Source organism: Sorghum bicolor, chromosome 8 (genome assembly GCF_000003195.3).
Source record: "Sorghum bicolor cultivar BTx623 chromosome 8, Sorghum_bicolor_NCBIv3, whole genome shotgun sequence".
Lineage (NCBI taxonomy): Eukaryota > Viridiplantae > Streptophyta > Magnoliopsida > Poales > Poaceae > Sorghum > Sorghum bicolor.
This window is the reverse complement of record NC_012877.2, coordinates 37371890-37387168: the sequence shown is the minus strand read 5'-3', so window position 1 is coordinate 37387168 and position 15279 is coordinate 37371890.

Here is a 15279-nt window from a genome sequence, read left to right as displayed (position 1 = left end):
TGTGGCTTCTGGAGTCTTCTAGATGATAGAAAATTGCGCGGCACGTTAATATCTCTATGTAAACCTGACGTGTGGGCCTTTCCTCCGTATTTCCTGATAACCCCCTGCAGAAATAGACAAACACCAAAACTCGTGGAATTCTGTCAGGTAAAATCCTAAGTGTCGGTGTTAGTTGCATACAAGTCCTTTTCCATGATTAGTTGATGGTTAAATGTGAGCATTAAGGACCGTCAACAGGGTTACTGGTCTTGTTCAATAGAGTCTAGTGGCTCGATGCCTCCCTCCGTGGGGATTCCTCTCGACCCTCTTGCCCTTGCCTTTGATATCCCCAGCGTGTTTTCGACGCAGGCCTCATTTTCGATCCCTCACCGGGCATCCCTGACTCTAGTACTCGAGGGCGACCGTCGAGCGTGTCTGGCGGGCCGGTATGCGTTCCCTCGAGGTTTTCATTGTGGTGCAAGCTCTATCTTGCAGGGGAAGGAAGAGCATTGGCGGTCCATTTCCTTGCCCGTTGGGCGCGCCTTTTTAGGAGAGAGACGTTGTGGCACGGTGCCGTTGTGGAATCCGTGGCATCTTGTGAGGAGGAGCAATAAGACCGTTAGGCGGCACATTTACTAGGGAGGTTACCATATTCGTCGGATCTGCCCGTTAGGTTTGGGCATATATAAATATCGCCGGATCCCTTGGCTGCTACCCCTTCTGCTTTCCGCCGTTGCTCCCGCCTTCATTCTTCTTTCCCTCTTGACTTGTAACGCACCCTCGAGCACGCAACAACAGAGCCGCCTCTCTCCTTCTGCCAAGATGCCGGTGAGACTTGTCGCCCCTGACGATTGGCACCCGTCGTCCATGACGGACCGTCGGTTCATGGATCTCGAGAAGGAGGGACTCCTGCGCCCCCGCATTTCCTCGTCGCGACCAGAGTGGATCGCGCCGGCGGTGGACCACCGGGAGCCGAGACCGCCCAAAGGCTATGTGGTCTCCTTTGCCAAATTTCATCGCCATGGCCTTGGCTCTCCCCCAAGCCACTTCATGCGGATGCTCTGCCACAACTACGGTGTGGAGCTCCAGCACTTCTCGCCAAACGCCATCACCGCCGTGGCGATTTTTGCCACGGTGTGTGAAGGTTACTTGGGGATGATGCCGCACTGGGATCTGTGGCTCCATCTGTATCGGGGTGAGTTCTTCCGCACCCCTAGTGGAGCCACAGGGGTGAGGAAGCCAGTGCGGGCCAGCTGCCTTAACCTGGTGCAGAAGACAGGCCAGGCGGAGGAGCCTCGAGAGTACATCCCGATTGGGCTGACGTCAAACCACGCCCAATGGGATTCCCAATGGTTCTACCTTCGTAACGATGACAACGTCTTCCCTGACTACACCGTGCGCTTGATCTCAGAGCGCCCGGAGAACTAGAACTACGGTGTCGTCATGACCCTTCAGTCGCGGCTCTGCCCCATCCTCGACGCCATGAAGACGCTGCGCGAGAAAGGTCTGACCGCCGCGGTCGTTCTCTCAGCGGTCCACCATCGACGGGTACTCCTGTTGATGTCTCGACCGCTGAGAATGGACAAGATGGGTCCTGGCGTCTCGTCTCGCGACCTCGAGGCATGTCGGATGTCCAACGAGGCGCATATGGACGAGGAGGTTGCCGCCAAGGTCAGGGTGGCTGTCGCCGGCAATTTTCAGCCCGAGCACGTCAATAGCTTCCCCATGAAGCCCGAGGAGGGCTACTGCAACTTGGTGAGTTCTTCTTATCGTTGTTACTCGATTTTCGACCTTTCCGATCCTCCCCGAGACTTACGCTTGCTCGGACAGGGATCGATCGTCGCTCGGTCCTCAAGGCCTCCGGTAAAGGAGGACGACGTTGATCGTGAGAGGAGGCGCGAGTCCGTAGAAAAGCAAAAGTCCGCAAAGGACTTGGAGAAGAAAAAAGACACGAAGAAGAACCTCAAGCAGAAAACGCTCGAGAAACGCCGCGCGAAGTCGATGCAGAAGGGGGAGTCCGAGGAGCACTCTCCTTGCGAGGAAGATGGGGACGAGGGCGACGACGATAGCGACGACTCAAAGGGGATGGCAGCTCGCCTCGACAGGATCCTTGAAGACCCGTCGTGAGCCGACGTCAATACCTCGCGGGCAGGGCTTCAAAGAAGTCATCAGGCGGTGCTCGCGACGGGCAACAAAAGGAGGCGTCGCGCGCCGCCCTCGTGGCGACTCCTCTTGCACCCGCGCGGGGCCGGGCCGTTTCCCTACCACAACCCCCTCCAGCGTTCGGAGCGGGCCACCGGGTTAAGACCATGGCAACGGGGCCATTGACCCGCGGCCGCACCACCGTGGCGGCCTCAAGTCAGAGGGAAGGAGGCCGTGGGAGCACTAGCCTCGGTGCTCGCCAGGCGGGAGGTGTGGAGCCGAGGCCCGCGCCTGCCTAGGAGAAGCCCAGGGTCTCGACGCGGGGTGGCTCGAGGCCGGCTGGTTGAGGGACCGATAGGCGGGTTGTTCTTCCCGTGGGGTAAGATTTTCACGTTGTAATTTTGTTTCCGATGTCTTGTGCCCCTGTTGGTTTCTGTTTCTCTTAAGCTATTCCACCTTTTTCCTAGGTTAAAGAGGCCGTTGGAACAGGCCCAACCCTCGATGGCCAAGAAGCTTAAGGTGGGGCCGGTCTCCATGGGCTCGGGTGAGCAATTTATTCTTCTTTTCGTAGTTCCGAGGTCGAATCGATCTACAGATAAATCACTTTGGGACTGACGTATTGCCTTGGGGTGTGCACAGGTTCCTCCGATCCTCGACCATCAGCGGATGTGGAGGAGAGCCTGCCTCAACCATGGGAGGGAGGCGACATCTCTGGAACCGCCTTGCCGTCACCGGGGCGGGTCGAGATGCCTCGTCCCCAAGGCCAAGAGGGAGGCCCCGAGCCTCCCCAATCTGGGGATGTGGGTGACCCTATCACCATCAGCGATGGGTCCGGTGGCGATCCGCTTTCGAAGGACGCTCGCACTACGGGCAGGAGGTCGAGGCCTCTCTTGTTGGGAAACAGACGCCGTGGCCTATCGGGCTCCACTCCATCAAGGAGAGGAGGAGAAAGCAAGAGGAAGGGCGTAAGGAAGGAGAAGAAGAAAAAGAAGAACATAGCCGCCTATAGGGGGAATTGCCGCAAGAGGCGCAGGGGCAGTAGCTGCTACAGGGGCAACAACAGCAGCTGCAGGTGGAGCAGCCGCAGCTGCAGTAGGGAGAGCGCCTCGAGGAACAGTTGGAGCAATGTCGGCAGCAAGAGCTGCAGGAGCTTCAACGGCAGCAACAGCAGCAGAGTCAGTAGCTGGAAGAGCTGCTTGAGCAGCGACCGCGAAGCCCGCGCCAGCTAGAGTCGCTGCCGTCGTAGGGGCTCGAGACCGGGGAAGAGGGTCTGCCGGTCTATGGTCCACCAACCCCGGTGTGGGTCCGTCCAGGGGGGCCAGCTTCCATCCCGGCAGAGCCTGGGCGGGAAGATGGTGTTGTGGCGCTCACTTGTGCCATGTGCACACCAGCGGACCCCCAGTCCGAGATCAAGGGCACGATTTATGGTATCGAGGGGATTGCTCCTAGGTTCCTTCGAGACCGACGGCCGTGGGTGGATCTTAGTACCATCGGGGAAGATGAGGCTGGGACCTTAGGCAGAGGCGATACTGGCGAGACCGGGACTTGGAGGTCGGTAGACGACGACGGGCGGTTCCCTTCCCTCGTTGACCTGTTCCTACGCAACGGGGGGTCGCTCGAGACCATACAAGAGCTCATCCGGGGCATCAAAGCGCACACGGAAGAGGAGATGGAGAACTGGGGCCCTAGGAGGATCCACCTTCGAGCCTCTACCTATCCAGAGGAGCCTAATATTATGATGGACGACCAGAAGGAGGCGGAGAAGTCGGAGCACCTCGAGGAGCTTCACCTCTAGATGAAGCACGTTGTGGGACTTATGTCTGACATCGTCAACAACGGGCTCGGCCAGGCCTATTTCGTAAGTATCTTTGGACCTTAGCTACTTGGGTACTTAGTCTCGTATTCTTATCGTTTGATTACCTGCTTGTAGGATCTAAAAGAGACCTCCCGCCTAAAGTCGGGCTTTATCCATGCGACGAGAGGTGGTTGGGAGCAGCTCCCTCTTCTTAAAGAGCAACTCCTCAAGTCGTAAGAAAAGCTCGTACAGGCTTACAAGGATCTCATGGCGGCCTTGGAGGAGAAGAAAGAGAGGGAGGCCGCCCTAACCGAGGCTCGGGAGGCCTCAGAGAAGGCGAAAGAGGAGGTCGTGTAGTTGAGGGAGCGGACCGCCTCAGTTGAGGAGGTAGCTTCCAAGGCCCAGGACGAGGCCGCGCGCTACAAAGGTGCGGCTGCCGAGCTTGACGAGGAGAAGAACCTCGTTAAGTCAGACCTCGCCTCTGCCCGGGAGGCTTATTGTGAGATAAAGGAGGAGTGTGTGAACAGCGAGATCGCTCGAAGCGCCGTGGAGGAGGCTGGGAAGAAGGCCCGTGAGGACCTCGAGGCAGAGCGAATCTGTTCAAGCAGCCTCTCTGACGACATTGACTTTCTAAAGAAAACACTGCTGGAGAAAGAGGGAGCCGTCTTACAAGCGGGTAAGATGATCGAGGACCTACGGGTCGCAAATACTGATCTGACTCGTTCTTATTAGGAGATCGAGAGGGCCAACACCAACTTAGTTGGTGAGAACACGACTCTTTAAGAAAGGATTCGCGGTAAGTTTTTCCATACTTTCGTGTTCCTTTTTCATAAGGTTTTTCTCTTGTGTTGTCTAACTCTCCTGTGTCGGTCTTTGTAGGGCTCAAGGATGATCTCCTGGCCACCTAGGTCGTCGCCCGTTCTACCAAGGCTCAGCTCGAGGGGGAGGTTGCTTTAAACAGTCGACTAAGGACTGCGATAAGCGACCTTTCGTCCTCCTAGGAGCTCGAGCCTGTGGATGAGTCGAGGGAGGCGGCTCAAGGCGATGCGCTGGTCGACCAGTTGTGCTACCTGTTGATATTTGGTAACACCATGAGTAAATGATCCGCAAGCGCACGGATATCGGTGAGCACTTCACCCGGGAGGTTATCCAGAGTATCGTATTTATATTTTTACCACTGGGAGAAAGCGTGCATCTGACTAACCAAATCTATTGCTACTACCCTTTAGGCTACAAACTATGTGACTCGATGTGAGTGATGTATAGAGAAGACTACAACTGCACTCTCGTTCTAACCTTGGTAAGGATGATCTACTGTTCTATTGGGGAAGCTCACGAAATCTAGACACCACAAAGGATGTTCAACCCGCACCTATAAACCCTATCGATCCTACTAACGGGATATGGGCTACAAAGGTAACTCGAAAATGTGACGTTGCTCGCTACGACCACGGACCAGCTAGTCAGGGGATATCTATGACTATCCTAGCCCAAACACTATGTTTACGCTAGAGATGATTACTCTAAACTCTACGCGAAGAGATCAAAGTAAACTCAAAAACCACAGAACAATAAAACAAAGAACTTACTAGAATTTAGAAGTCAAAATACTGAAGAATCCAAGGAGCAAGCCTTGGGTTAGGAGACTTGATCCCGCAAGTACAACCTCGAAGTAGACACCGACAGGCCGGGCTTCCTCCGATCTACACCTCCACTCTATCTCTCTCAATCTAGTAGGACTTGTCTACTCTCAATTGGATGCTAAGCCCTAAGTCTATGTAGAGGAAAGGTTATCCTTCGAGGGCACCTCTCAACTCTATAATGAACTTGTTCTCCTCCAGGGGCCAGGGGGTCTGCTTATCTAGTCCCCTCAGGTGAACGTGGGCCGTCAGATCAAACCGACATTGATTGAACGGTTCTCTTTGATCCTTTAGGTCGGTGGAGCGTAATCTGTGAGATTGAACGTGATTGGCCACAACACCTGGGTGGGCGCCCAAGGGGGGAGGGCGGGCGCCCTGCCACCCGGGCCCGCTCGGCCTCCCGTTCGTTCCCATGGCTTCTAGACTCTTCTAGATGATAGAAAATTGCGCGGCACGTTAATATCTCTATGTAAACCCGACATGTGGGCCTTTCCTCCATATTTCCTGATAACCCCTTGCAGAAATAGACAAACACCAAAACTCGTGGAATTCTGTCAGATAAAACCCTAAGTCTGGGTGTTGGTTGCATTTGGATCCTTTTCTTTATTTCTTTGATGATTATATTTGGTACTTAAGGATACATGCCTTAAAAGTACACATGCGTTCAGGCAAGATCTCATCTCTGAGTTAGAGTAAACTATTAAGATTTAAAACTTACTCATTTTACCTTTCACCATGGGGCTTGCAACTGTCACTTGTGTCTTGAGAAGTTAAAAGATAGAATAGTCTAATCAAGCGCCATGTCTCTTATTCTTGATCGGCTATAGCTTTGGGGTTTTTGCAGATTTTCAAATAAAACTCTGAGATTCCTTGTATGACTCTCTGAAATCTCTTTTTTTGTGGTATTTCTGGATCCTTTCCAAGGCAGTAATGGTATATGCCTTCTCACAAAGTGTGTGGTATTTTTGGTATGGGACATAGTAATATTGCCTTCTCTCTCACCCTACTCTAATAAGGTTTTGATATCTGGAGCTCATAGGTGGGATATAAAGCATACATACTTACAAGACATTTATTGCATAGTCAAACCATGGATCCAGAAGAATAAGTCAATAAGTCAAATCAAGATGTGCATGTGTGGCGAGTGAATGGTGTATGGTGATGATGGTGATAACAATGGTGAAAGTCTAATTCTACTTTTGCTCTTTTAAGGGGATACATACCTTTTTTTGCACTTTGAAGCTTTTTGAGGAGAATGAGATGCTCTACATTTTCTTTTTCTTTCCTCTCAGGTGGGTATCTTGTACCCCTAATTCTACTATCGGGCACTTGTCCTTTTTTACCTCTCGTCTCACTTTTTCTTTTCTTTCGAGGTTCCGGGCACTTGCCCCTTTTTATTTCCTCGTATTTATTATTATTTTTTCCTTTTTTTTACTAGAGCACTCATCTCCTGAAATAATATAGCAAGTGGTAGTAACCAAGATAAATCGAGCATTTATTTTACAGGTAATAGCTGGGATAGGATAATGTTTTTGGCTATTCTCTCCTGGATAGGAGTAGAATAATTTTGGGTGAATCTAGAGATGGAAATGAGTGGATGTATGTGGATGTGTACTTTCGGAGTAGAAGTAGCATGTGTGAGTGAACGTGCAAGTGAATCTTGATTTTAACCGCATGACAAGCTCCTAAGGGTCTACACAGCTTGACCACACTCAATGCTCATAAGCAGTAAAAAAGTAAATGTATGGTTCATAGTCTAATAAGCATGTATATATGGCTGTGGTAGGATTTTAAACTCTCATCATACAGGAACTCATCATGCAACATTTTAAAGATTTTCAAAGATAAAATTCTCCAGAATTCTAGCATCTCTAGGAATAGATAAACAGCAGCACAACCTTCCCATATCGTATCAATTAACGACATAGACTTTAGATCAAGTACTCTTCCCACAAGTTCAGGTTTAGAGCAAATCTTAATTCATAACAGTCATGCCTAAACTTGAGAGAGAATTTAATTTTGAGAACTAGTCATGGCAGAGCAACTATTCATCATTTCCATGTGTGAACTTATCATGAGGGTTCATAGCAAACTTTATTTATTTATTTATTTAGCAAACTATGCAAAGATATATATATATATATATATATATATAAGCACAAAAATCTTTATTTGGGTTTTTATGATTATGCATCTTTTTATTATTTGAGTAAAGAATCAACGCGAGTAGAAACACTTAGCTGGATAAATAGGAGTGCTCTCCCCCAAGCTAGATTTTGACGTAGTTTCTTCTGATGTAGCTAGCAGGTGGCGGAGGTGTATTTGAATGTCGGCAGCACCCTGACAGCGATTAGGATGTCCTCCATCTGCTAGTCTTCTTTGATCTTTGAATTCTGTGGAGCTCAAATAGACAACAAAGCTTTGTGGAACTGGTTAAGTGTTAGCATAAAATCTATTAGCCTTTATCATATTGAGATTTCTCCTAATAAATGTTACTCTCTTTAGTAGGATCATAAATTTTTTTTATATATTTTTATTTTTATAGGACAGGAATATATTTATTTTATTTTTACGCCACCACAGTGAATGTACTTATGGGTTTTATGCCATGAGCAAACTCACATGGGGCTTACTATTTTTAACATTTTTATTTTATTTTTGAGATGATATGAACCTGATTAACTAAGCAAACTTTTTTAAATAATTGAAGGGAAAAGGATAACTACTAAGTTTACCTCTTGGCAAGGCGTTCGGTGTTTTTAAGTCCTCCGAACGGAACTGTCTGTAACAGAACCGTCCAATTTATAAGAATTCAAGTGAATTAGCGACCACGGAGGCAGTCAAGCCGATGGACTTGAACCCATATAAACCCGGTAGTCCGACGAAATCTCAAAAGACCTCGATTCAACCAACATACAACCAAGATCGTACATGATCAAGCATCACCATCATAGATTACAACATTCATCACAGAACATAGTTTTACATCACATCAGAGTTTAAAAAGGTTATTACAAACCATAGCGGTAGCGGAAACAAAGTAGTTTTGAAGCAACACCAACTCAGTTTATAATACATGCCAGTTCCATGGTCAAGTCCCAGCAAAAGCACAACTGAAGATAAAGGAGGTGATCACGCCCATGATCTATTCATCATCCGCAGCTGGGTGATGACAGTTAGCGCAATAGCCGTGATAGACGACATCATCTGCAACAGGGGTAAATAAAACCCTGAGTACGAGAATGTACTCAGCTAGACTTACCCGTCATAACCCAGAAATAAAGTGACACCAAGGAGTATGCAAGGCTGATCTTTGTGGGCTGGTTTGACTCACCTTTTGCATAAAAGCCTTTGTTATAAGTAATTCATTTATCAGATTTCAGCAGCAAGTTCATTACTTAGCAACTATCCACTAGATTAGCACCTGCTCTAAGCATACACTTGAGTCTTTAAGCATTACAATAATAACCATATCCGGATTATCACATAGCCATCAACATTCTCATCATAACCATTAAGTTTATTTAGTGAGGTCTACGTTGCCGCTGCCCAAGTCAAGTTCTCACTATCCGGGAGAGACGGCGATTCGAATCGATTCCTATCCAGCTGGAGGGGTATTCCTAACACTCACCCAAGCATACTTCATGACGGCAGCTCGGATCACCTTTAGCACAACTCCGGACCAATTCGCGGGTCCGTACAGCGCCGCACGCCCAGGGACCGCCAATCTGCCAGGGTCAGGACTCTAACCTGACACCTCGGTCTTATGCCATTGACTCCCCGCACATCCTTACTACCAACCGGGGTGCGCACTTTAACCAGATCAGGGTATCCGGCCGGAGTTGCACTCGTAGGCTTCGCGGTCGGAACGACTTATCCGGCCAACTAAGTGATAGGCATGCGTTCAACATGACACGGGGACGTACAGCGATTCGGTCCTTAAACGACATAGACGGGGATAGATTCACACCCAAGACCTCCATGCCTTGTTGCTGCACTATCATCATCCCGCCCGGTCTCAAGTTCATTATTAGCTTATGGTTCATTCCACGATAGCAAATATAGCCAACCGTGATCATCATCCACCTAACTCTCGCAGGTGACAGGAAATCACCCGGCTTCTACCGAGCTAAGCATGGCTAAGCATTACTTCGATCCTGGACCTACTTTTGTAATGTTTAAGGTGGACAAGGTAGTCATTATGCAGCAAGGGTGTCATATCAACGCCTACCACTTAATGCAACAATATATAACCATAGTCACTTGATAGCTGAACATGATAATAAAATAGTAGGAGGCTTATAATGCTCCGGGGCTTGCCTTCAATGTAGGTAGAGGGACGGTGGTCAGGGCACTCCGGCAAATCCTCCTCCTCCTCAGCTCCTTGAGGCAGCTCCCCTTGCTGTCCTTCCGGCTCCGGCAACTCGAACTCCAGCACCGTTACTCCCTTGGGTACACCTATGTATGCATGACAAGGAGATGAATATAGAGAATGCACATATGATGTATGATGCCAAGATGGGGAGCCGAAGAGACATAAAACAAGGCGTAACATGAGTATAAACTTCGCAGATTAATTGAATCATGGAATAACAAGTAAGTGCACACTTCTTCTCTGTTAGAGAGACTAAATAGACAAGTTAACGAATTCTAGTTACTCCTACTCAGCCACTGGTTTAGTAAACAAACCAACTAGTCACAAGTTTCAGCCATAACTCAAGCATCTGTTAACCAAATTAAGCAAGTAAGTACTTTCTGGAAAGCTTAGCAAATTGTCTACAATTCACTTTTATACATCCCAGTATGATTCCCAACCGAAATATGCTAAAACATACAAAGTTTACTGGCTGCTCTGGAAATTCCAGAGAGCAAGCACTTCGCAGCAACTACTTGCAACATGCATAACTTTCAAACTACTCAACTAAATGTCATGAAATTTGGACACGAAGTAGATCAGTAAGTTAGCTACAAGTTTGTTGTAGACAAGTTTCCTAGAAAACACAATCTTCAAATAGTTCTTAATCAATTGCTATCAGCTATACAGAAATGCTCTAGGAAAGGCAAAAATAGCTAAAATAATATTTTGCACATATTAAGAATGTATCAAAGGAACAATCCAATTGCACCAGTAGATAGAACATATCTAAGAAACACCAGAAAACATCATGGCAAGGTCTAAAACTATTTCTATCATCACCTTTTCCATTTATTTAATTATTAAGGTGATTTAATGAACATATAATCCAAGTGTTCCAAAAATCCTAAGAAAATTACAGCGAGCTACTTATGATAACATAAGATCACTGTAAAATTTTCAGAACATTTGCACATACATATTGTGAGATACAAAAATAACAAGCTAACAAAGGCATGCAAGGCATAAATGTAAAACCCTATCAAAAAGTGTCAAACCACAGATTTCAGATTTTTCCTTGCTTTGTCTACTCATAAGTACAACACTCAGCAAGTTTCACCTCAAAAGGGGCTATAACCTATTTATGAAAAATATCATAAGAAGCTCCTATTAAAGCAAGAATTATTTTTAACTTCTTAACCAGGCTTCCAAAAATCCTGAAAAATTTATCAGAGCCTATTCATAACATAAGTAACAACTCCCTATATTTGCATGGCCAGCAGATCAACAGATCTCAAGATATAACTTCCAACTGAAAATCCAAGATTAATTTATATCTTTTTATTTCTGCAAAAACATGGCATGTTTCATATTTTTATTAAAAACTAGACTTATGCTGGAACCTAACAAAATTGGAATCACCACATTTGGATCTCTAAAACTCTAGATATGAATTTTACAAAAACAGCATAGGATCTGTAACAACAGTGACCCAGAGGGAGTGAACCGAGAGACTGACATCCGGGACCCACGCGTCAGTGAGACGGGGACAGGGGAGATGCTCGTCGCCGGCGAAGCTCGACGACGACGAGGTCTCGGCCGGATCTAAGGGCATCTACGTGTCCCTCTCATCAAGGCGACTCTGTTGACCTACTTTACGCGCGCTCTACTGGACTCTAGGGTGCTCGCCGTCGGGAATGGCGGAGCGGCGGCGCTGCGCGGCGATACGCCGGCGGATCCAGGCAATGGCGACGCGGTAGAGCTTGCGGACGAGCAAGAGCAGCTCAAGGCGAAGCTATAGGAAGAAGAATCACGGCCAGAGGTGAACCAGAGAGGTCTGGCCACGTTGCCGGTGATCCCTGTGAACTCCGGGAGGTGAAGCTCGCGACGGAGATGACAATGTGACCTCACCGGTGCTCGGCTAAGGGAATGGAGTGGACGTCGAGGTAGAGGACGTCGAGGCGGAGCTCTGGGCGGGCTGGCTTGGCTGGAGACGTGGTGAAACGGCTGGAAGAGCTCGCCGAAGCGCGGCGGAGCTCCCTGAGGCGACGGCGGAGCGGAATGGGAGGCACTGAGCGAGTGGAGAGCGCGTCTGAGGCGTCCACTCGGTGCGTGGCGACGTGGAGACACCGTGGGAGCTGACAGGCGGGGTCGTCGACGGCGTACGGCCGACACCTGGCCGGACACGCGGCGGCGGACCGTTTCTGACGAAACTGAATCATTCAGTCGTCGCCAACAGTGACTGAAACCCGAACTTTGTCAACGTTTTACTCTCAGCTCGATCGATGGTTTTGGCTAGGATTTGATCCTCTGGACAGAGCTACACGAGCTCTACGACTTTGATTACAAGATCAAAGTATAACTCGGTCTGGATTTCAAACTACAAGGCTCCCAATCACCCTTGGTCGAAACTGCGTGATCCAACACTTAGCCAAATTCGGCTAAGTATGAAATCAGCCCTGATTTTTGGCTTGTGAGCAATTTTTGGATGTGTTATATGCTTTTTCATAAAAAGTCATCAACATAACTTTTGTAGCTTATGAAATTCTATACAACTTTGTTTCAGGTGTCAAAGACATGCAAGGTCTCTAACACCAGTTTCATAAAACATCTTTGAAAGGAGGTCTAATGGGTCAATTATGCCATTCTAGGTTTAACCCTAACCTAGGGGCATTTTTGGCCAAAACCCTCCACATGAACTTTGTTCCAAATGATATTCTAAACATGATTGAAGTATTTTGGAAGACAATGTACACTTGTTTGCATTGGTTACCCCTTATAGTCACTCAATTCAAGTCACACAAGCAATTCAATCATACATGGTATACATAAGATGACATGTGATCATGATAGATGCTTATGAATGAGCATGATGATGCTTGTGTTGATGCAATGCTCATGGTTAACATGCAAGCTAACACTAGGAGTGTTACAGCCCTCCCCCTTACAAAAATCTCGTCCCGAGATTTGAAAGACGTACCATATTTCGTAGAATGAGGGATAAGTTACTTGTAAATAGTCTTCCCTTTCCCAAGTGGCATCTCTCTCATTTTGACGGTTCCACAAAACTCTAAACAGTTTGATCACCTTCCCTCGAGTAACTCGTTCTTTGACATCAAGAACTTGTACCGGCTTTTCTTCATAGGATAGGTCTGACTGCAACTTGATATCTCTTGATTCAACTCTCTCTTCGGGCACCCGAAGACACTTCTTAAGTTGAGACACGTGGAATACAGGGAAAATAGCTCTCATTTCGGGAGGTAGTTGTACTTTGTAAGCTACCTTGCCACTCTTCTCAATGATTTGGTAGGGACCTACATATCTAGGGGCAAGCTTTCTTTTAACGTCGAAGCGATTCACTCCTTTCATGGGTGATACTTTTATGTACACAAAGTCACCTATTTCGAATTCAATTGGCTTTCTTCTTCGGTCAGCATAGCTTTTCTGCCTAGCTTGGGCAGCTCTCATGTGTTGTTGGATAACGAGAACTTGCTTTTCGGCTTCCTTGATAAAGTCGATTCCGTAGTATCTCCTTTCGCCGGGTTCGACCCAGTTTGGAGGAGTTCTACATTTGCGGCCATACAAAGCTTCGAAAGGGGCCATTTGGATACTCTCTTGATAACTATTGTTGTACGAGAATTCAGCTAAGGGTAGCCATTTCTCCCATGCACCCTTGGAAGATATAACACATGCCCTCAACATATCTTCTAGAATTCGATTCACACGCTCAGTCTGACTGGAGGTTTGAGGATGATAGGCTGAACTGCGAACCAACTTTGTACCAAGGAGTGAATGCAGATGCTCCCAAAAGCGAGCAGTGAACTGAGGACCTCTATCAGAAATAATAGTGCGAGGCACTCCGTGCAATTTAACTATCTGAGAGAAGTACAACTCAGCATAGTCGGATGGTCGGTATGTAGAGTGTACGGGAATAAAATGAGCTGACTTGGTCAAACGGTCAACAACCACCCACATGGAATTGTGTCCTTTTTGCGTAAGGGGAAGTCCAACAATGAAATCCATGCTGATTTCTTCCCACTTCCAACCTGGAATTGACAATGGTTGCAATAAACCTACAGGTTTTAGGTGAACTGCTTTTACTCTGCAGCAAGTATCACACCTAGCAACATAAGCTGCTATCTCTTTCTTCATTTTGGTCCACCAGAAGCGAGGTCTCAAGTCTTGGTACATTTTGCTACTGCCCGGATGAATGGACAACTTGGAAGAATGAGCTTCTTCTAAAATTTTGTTGCGTAGGTCACGGTCTTTGGGTACAACTAGTCGATCGTCAAATCACAGTACACCCTTCTCATCTACTCGGAAATGCTTGGTGTCTTGCTCTTGCATTTTTCTCTTGATATGAAAAATACCAGGATCAGATTTTTGGAGCTCTATGATTTGACTTTCTAATGAGCAACTGACTATAATGTTGTGCAAGACCACAGGATGCAATAAATTGAAGCCTTCCTCTAGGAGAGGTCTAACATGTTGTTTCCGGCTGAGAGCATCGGCTACAACATTGGCTTTGCCTGGATGATAGTGCACTTCTAAATTGTAGTCTTTTATCAATTCCAGCCATCTTATTTGTCTCATATTTAACTCGGGCTGAGTGAATATATATTTGAGGCTCTTATGGTCAGTGTAAATGTGACAAAGGTTACCCAACAGATAATGTCTCCAGAGCTTCAATGCATGTACAACTGCTGCTAACTCTAGATCATGAGTAGGGTAGTTGGCTTCATGTTTCCTCAGCTGTCGAGAAGCATAGGCAATAACTCGGCCTTCTTGCATAAGTACACAACCTAGGCCAGTGCCAGATGCATCACAAAAGACATCAAATGGCTTTTCAATGTTAGGCTGTGCCAGAACAGGAGCGGTGGTCAGCAAATGGCGTAAAGTGGTGAAAGCAACTTCACACTCCTCGGACCACACAAACTTCACATCTTTTTGCAGTAGCTTGGTCATAGGCTTAGCTATTTTGGAAAAGTCTGGAATAAAGCGCCGATAATATCCAGCTAGACCGAGAAAAACTCCGGACTTCGTGCACTGAAGTCGGGGCTTGCACCTTTGACGGGTCAACAGAAATACCCTCTTCGGATAAAATATGGCCTAGGAAAGGCACTTTCTTCAGCCAAAACTCGCACTTGCTGAACTTGGCATAAAGCTGATGTTCTCGCAATCTAGTGAGTACAATCCGAAGGTGCTCCTCATGTTCTTGTGCATTTTCAGAGTATACCAATATATCATCGATGAACACCACCACAAACTTATCCAGTTCAGGCATGAACACCGAATTCATCAGGTACATGAAATGAGCAGGGGCATTAGTCAGACCAAAGGACATGACTAAATACTCATACAACCCATAC